At 39.9% G+C, this 6,000-nt stretch overlaps 1 pseudogene; it reads right to left on the bottom strand.

Annotated features, from left to right (window-relative positions):
* Positions 1-1,149: 1,149 nt before the first annotated feature.
* The window catches only part of LOC133752172 (cytochrome b-c1 complex subunit 6, mitochondrial-like), a 69,660-nt pseudogene continuing 64,809 nt past the window's right edge, over positions 1,150-6,000 (bottom strand).

Here is a 6,000-nt window from a genome sequence, read left to right as displayed (position 1 = left end):
TCCTTTGCCGTTGGTTCACCCTCCAATGGCCGCTGTGGCCGGCGCATCTCGCTGATCCGAAGCCAGGAGCCAGGTGCCTCCCTTGGTCTCCCATGTGGGTGCAGGGCCCAAGGACGTGGGCCATCCTCCACTGCCTTCCAGGGCCATAGCAGAGAGCTGGCCTGGAAGAGGGGCAACTGGGATAGAATCCGGCACCCCGACAGGGACTAGAACCCGGTGTGCCGGCGCCGCAAGGCGGAGGATTAGCCTGTTAAGCCTTGGCGCCGGCCCAGTTTGTATTTAATTTTATTAGCTTTTATTATAATGATTATTTTTCAACAAAAAGCAACATACCCACACATGACCAAAGCGTAAATACCATTTAAAGTTCTCTACACTTAACTTTGTAAATTAGGTAATTTTCACAATTTTTTTAAATTGGAAGATGCCTGCTATATTTGACATTTTGTAAATAAAGTGCAAATGTGTTGATATTTTTATATTAAATAATTATAGATTTGCATAATTAAAATGTATATGATCCAATTTGTACAAAGTGACTAGCCCTGTAGCAAACTGGGCTGTCATGAATATTAACTACACTCATGTACACCAGCCTCATTTAGCTCAGGGCCTGACATTAATAATAATGATCTCCAGGCAATGAGAAACAAGATTGGGCACTTGGGACAGGAAAAAAAATGCTATTTTTCTCTCAAGTTATCTTGCAATAATTCATCGGTGCTTGACTGTATTTTTCATTCTAGCACAGATCGGATTTATATGACAGCATGAGTGAGGAACTTATAATTATTGTCCCTGTGTCAGGAATGTTTCAGAAAACCATGGTGAATTTATGAATTCCATCAGACTCTTACCATTTCACACTAAGAAAAGATGATAATTTAGGATATTCTTATCTTTACTACTTGAGCAAAAGTGTGTGGAACTTTAAGTCATGAAGAGAAATATCCTATTATTGGCGAAATATTTGGTATAAGAAGTCCTTAGGGCTCCAGCTTTTTCTATAACACTGCTCCTCACCAATGGATATCAGTTCCTGTTTCTCACAGACTACAGGACTTTACTAGGATGGAATCGCTGCTAGTTACACAGAAGTTACTTCCTAAGGCAAAATCCACGAGATTTACTTGAATATAGTTATACAAGTTAGAAACAAATGATGTAGTCAAAACCATAAGGATGTATGCTGATGCCCAAGTGATGCAGGCTGGAGTAAATGAGTCTGTGCATTTCTTTCAGGCAGTTGGAGAGTTTGTGGGCCACACAGCTTTCCATGGAATGCAAAAATCCAAGAACTCCTCTGTGCAGTCTGCTTCTGTCTGTGATCAGGAGAACCCACGCTCATCACAGTGCTCATCACTTTTCTCCAGCTGCTCACATTGCTCTCTCATAGTTGTTAGGGGATCTGCTGCTTCCTCCTCTTTCTCTTCTTCCTCCTGGTATCTCGGGACTCGGTCAGCATCATTGGCTCATCTTCCAGTTCCGTGCCTGCCGACGATTTTGGGTTCAATACTACCAGTCACAAGTACCCACCGAACTTGGATATCAGTTTCAATAGTGTTGATTCTAACATCAATTTATTTACTGAAGATAAAGATTTGTTAAGGGTCAATATCATTCCAGAACACAAAGGGAACACTGACTATCTTTCCAGAATGAAATTGTATTTCTGTGTATATATCTACCTATTCATTTATTCATTTTTTCACTTATTAGTTAAGCATGTTGAATCTACTATAAGTCACTGTGCTAGATTCTGGTAAACAACAAAAATCTATAAATGTATGAGTTGTGGGCTCTCAGCGTACATACAGTCTAGAATGGGAGGGCTTGGAAGTCAATTGATGTAGAAGATAAATTCGGTGATAAGGGTTGTTATGAAAACCAAGTGAGAACCATTTAAATAACTCTGAAAGATGAAGGACCATTAACTGGAAGAAGTTATGTCAGGTCTACTGGGAACACAATAGCCCATGACAGATCCTGGAAAAACAGATGGTTTTTAATGAACTATCACAGTCAGTTTGATCTGTAAGATATATTCATTGGAAAAATTGAAACCTAAAATGTACCATGTCTATTGGAAAAACAATATATGCTCATGATCAAGACCAAATAGTGGGAGCTGGCACTGTGGCTTAGCGGGTAAAGCTGCTGTTTGCAGTGCCAGCATCCCATATGAGTGCCTGTTTGAGTCCCGGTTGCTCCACTTCCAATCCAGCTCTCTGATATGGCCTGGGAAAGCAGTAGAAGATGGTTCAAGTCCTTGGGTCCCTGTTCTTGCATGGAAGACCAGAAGAAGCTCCAGGTTCCTGGCTTTGAATCAGCACAGTTCCAGCTGCTGCAGCCATTTGAGGAGTGAACCGGCAGATGGAAGACTCTCCCTCTCTTTCCCTCTGCCTCTACCTCTGTGGCTCTGCCTTTCAAATAAATAAATAAATCTTTAAAAAGAAAAGATCAAATATGGTTTTCAAAATAAGTGGTTAACACTTTTGTAGGAAAACCGGCTCCCACCAAATGATAAACCAAAAGGACGGTAAAAAAAAAAAAAAAAAAAAAAAAACAAACAAAAAAAAAAAAAAAACAGATCAATTCAAAACCAGTAATTCCTAAAAAAACTCATGGAAATTAAGAACTGGTTCTTTCCATAATTCGTATTCTATAAGCTTAATGTGGTTTCCCACAACTTTGGAAGCAAAATGGCTACACTAGAGTTATCTGTTCATGCATTACTAAACAAACAATTTTTTTTTAAGTCTGTATCAGGTGCCAGGTGTTTTTTGCTGAGAAAATAGCAATAACCATCAACTGGCAGTAAAGGTTGCCCATGACACCAAACTACCCACCATATTGTATATGAACATAGTGATATAAAATATAAGTTGTTTACTTTCTATGTGGAAGTAAGACACTACTGAGGATAAATCACATGCGTGTTTAGATGGCCCTTGGGTGCAGATTGCAGACAGAATTAGTTGACCCTGGTCGGGTCAGTGTAACCAATACATCAAGGTGAATTGGCTAGGGTAGAGGCAGGATGCTGGAATACTCTTCTTCAATGAATTATTTTCCAGTCAGAGCCATCAGGCTATTGCTAAAATATTCTTTCCTGTTTTTTTTTAAACAAACAAAAAAAGAGCTTTATGTTATTTATATGCAGAGTTACAGACCAAAAGGGAAACCTAGAAAGGGAGAGAGTTCTTCTATCTGCCAGCTCACTCCCCAAATGGCCACAACAGCTGGAGCTGGGCCAGGATGAAGCCAGGAGCCAGGAGCTTCTTTTTGGTCTCCCCCAGGGGTGTAGGGATCCAAGCACTTGAGCCATCTTTCTCTGCCTTCCCAGGCCATAGCAGAGAGCTGGATTGCAGGTGGAGCAACTAGGACTTGAACAGTTGCCCATATGGGATGCTGACACTGCAGGTAGCAGCTTAACATGATATTCCACAGTGCCGGCCCCTTCTTTCTTTCCTTTTTATGCTTCACGGTGATCGCATTGTTTCGAGCCGATGGGGAGAACAAGTACTTAGTCAACAGGGAAATCATCCCAAGATATTTCATCTCAATATTAAGTATCTTACTTATGAAACCACACCCTAAACAAAGAGTTTCATTCTATAGGTGACTTCCCTTCCTGATAGATAGTATTTTAATAATTACTGACATTGACAAATGCAAGCATCCTATTTAAAGATAGCCTGTGGCTTGGGATCCAATGGTGACATATAGACATATAAATCTATATAACTCTCATCTGAGAACAGCCATCTTTTATAATTGTTCATCTCCCCCAGCAAATGTTGCCTTCTCAATCAGGAGACCAATTTGAGTGATTTCCTGGTCACACTAGGAATTTTCTACCAGACAACACCCCCTTCCCCAGACTTACACTTTCTTGTCACTCAGATCTAAAAAGGCATTTTCAGACCAAAGAATATAATAGATGAGAAACTTGCATATAAATTTCTGGTGCCATGTTTCATTAACACCTTTCAGTGGCAGCAGAAAGAGTAGTGTCAGAGTGTAATTTCACTTACAAAATCAAGCAGAAAATGAGCTTCTCCCTGTGCAGCATCCATATCAGTGTGCATGACTGTTCTGAGCCCAGCTCTGAAATCAAGGGAGATAGTTCAGGGGAGCATTAAATTACCACGAAAAGAAAAACAATCTGCATCATTGACTTGTAATAGGAGTGGGGGAGGATTTTTGTATGATACACAATCTTTTAAAAATTTGTTTTATTAAAAAAAATAACTTTAAAGCTATTATAATGCTGTACTAACCTTAATATCCTGAAGCTATTATAAGGCTATATTATTCCTAGATTCCTAGATCTTATTGGCATTCTATCAGGTTTTTTTTTAATTTCCAAAGTACAGTTTATGGATTACAATGGCTTCCCCCCCATAATTTCCCTCCCACTCAAACCCCTCCCATCTCCCGCTCCCTCTCCCATTCCATTCACATCAAGATTCATTTTCAATTATCTTTATATACAGAAGATCGATTTAGTATATATTAAGTAAAGATTTCATCAGTTTGCACCCACACAGAAACAAAGTGTAAAATACTGTTTCAGTACTAGTTATAGCATTACTTCACATTGTGCAACACATTAAGGACAGATCCCATAGGAGACGTAAGTACACAGTGACTCCTGTTGTTGACTTAACAATTTGACACATTATGGCGTCAGTAATCTCCCTAGGCTCTAGTCATGAGTTGCCAAGGCTATGGAAGCCTTTAGAGTTCGCCGACTTTGATCTTATTCTGACAGGGTCATAGACAAAGTGGAAGTTCTCTCCTCCCTTCAGAGAAAAGTGCCTCCTTCTTTGATGGCCCTGTTTTTTCCACTGGGATCTCACTCGCAGAGATCTTTCAGTTAGGTCTTCTTCTTTTTTTTTTTTTCCCCAGGGTGTCTTGGCTTTCCATGACTACAATACTCTCATGGGCTTTTCAGCCAGATCTAAATGCCTTAAGGGCTGATTCTGAGGCCAGAGTGCTATTTAGGACATCTGCCATTCTATGAGTCTGCTGTGTATCCCGCTTCCCATGATGGATCATTCTCTCCCTTTTTGATTCTATCAGTTAGTATTAGCAGAAACTAGTCTTGTTTGTGTGATCCCTTTGATTCTTAGACCTATCAGAGTCATCAATTGTGAATGAAATTGATCACTTGGACTAGTGAGATGGCATTGGTACATGCCACCTTGTTGGGATTGTATTGGAATCCCCTGGCACATTTCTAACTCCACCATTTGGGGCAAGTCCGATTGAGCTTGTCCCAAAATGTTCTTCTCCTCCCTCTACTATTCCCACTGTTATATTTAACAGGGATCACTTTTCAATTAAAATTTAAACACCTAAGAATAAATGTGTGTTAATTACAGAGTTCAACCAATAGTACTAAAACAAAGCAGAGAAAAAATACTAAAATGGATAAAGTATTACATTGTACATCAGCAGTCAGCACAAGAGCTGATCAAGTCACTGTTTCTCATAGTGTCCATTTCACTTCAACAGGTTTCCCCTTTGGTGCTCAGTTAGTTGTCACCAATCAGGGAGAATATATGATATTTGTCCCTTTGGGACTGGTTTATTTCATTCAGCATAATGTTTTACAGATTCCTCCATCTTGTTGCAAATGACCGGATTTCATTGTTTTTGACTGCTGTATAGTATTCTATAGAGTACATGTCCCATAATTTCTTTATCCAGTCTACTGTTGATGGGCATTTGGGTTGGTTCCAGGTCTTAGCTATTGTGAACTGAGCTGCAATAAACATTAAGGTGCAGACTGCTTTTTTGTTTGCCAATTTAATTTCCTTTGGGTAAATTCCAAGGAGTGGGATGGCTGGGTTGTATGGTAGGGTTATATTCAGGTTTTTGAGGAATCTCCAGACTGACTTCCGTAGTGGCTTAACCAGTTTGCATTCCCACCAACAGTGGGTTAGTGTCCCTTTTTCCCCACATCCTTGCCAGCATCTGTTGTTGGTAGAT

This window comes from Lepus europaeus, chromosome 2 (assembly GCF_033115175.1).
Source record: "Lepus europaeus isolate LE1 chromosome 2, mLepTim1.pri, whole genome shotgun sequence".
Classification (NCBI taxonomy): domain Eukaryota; kingdom Metazoa; phylum Chordata; class Mammalia; order Lagomorpha; family Leporidae; genus Lepus; species Lepus europaeus.
This window is presented reverse-complemented; position numbering and strand designations above follow the sequence as displayed.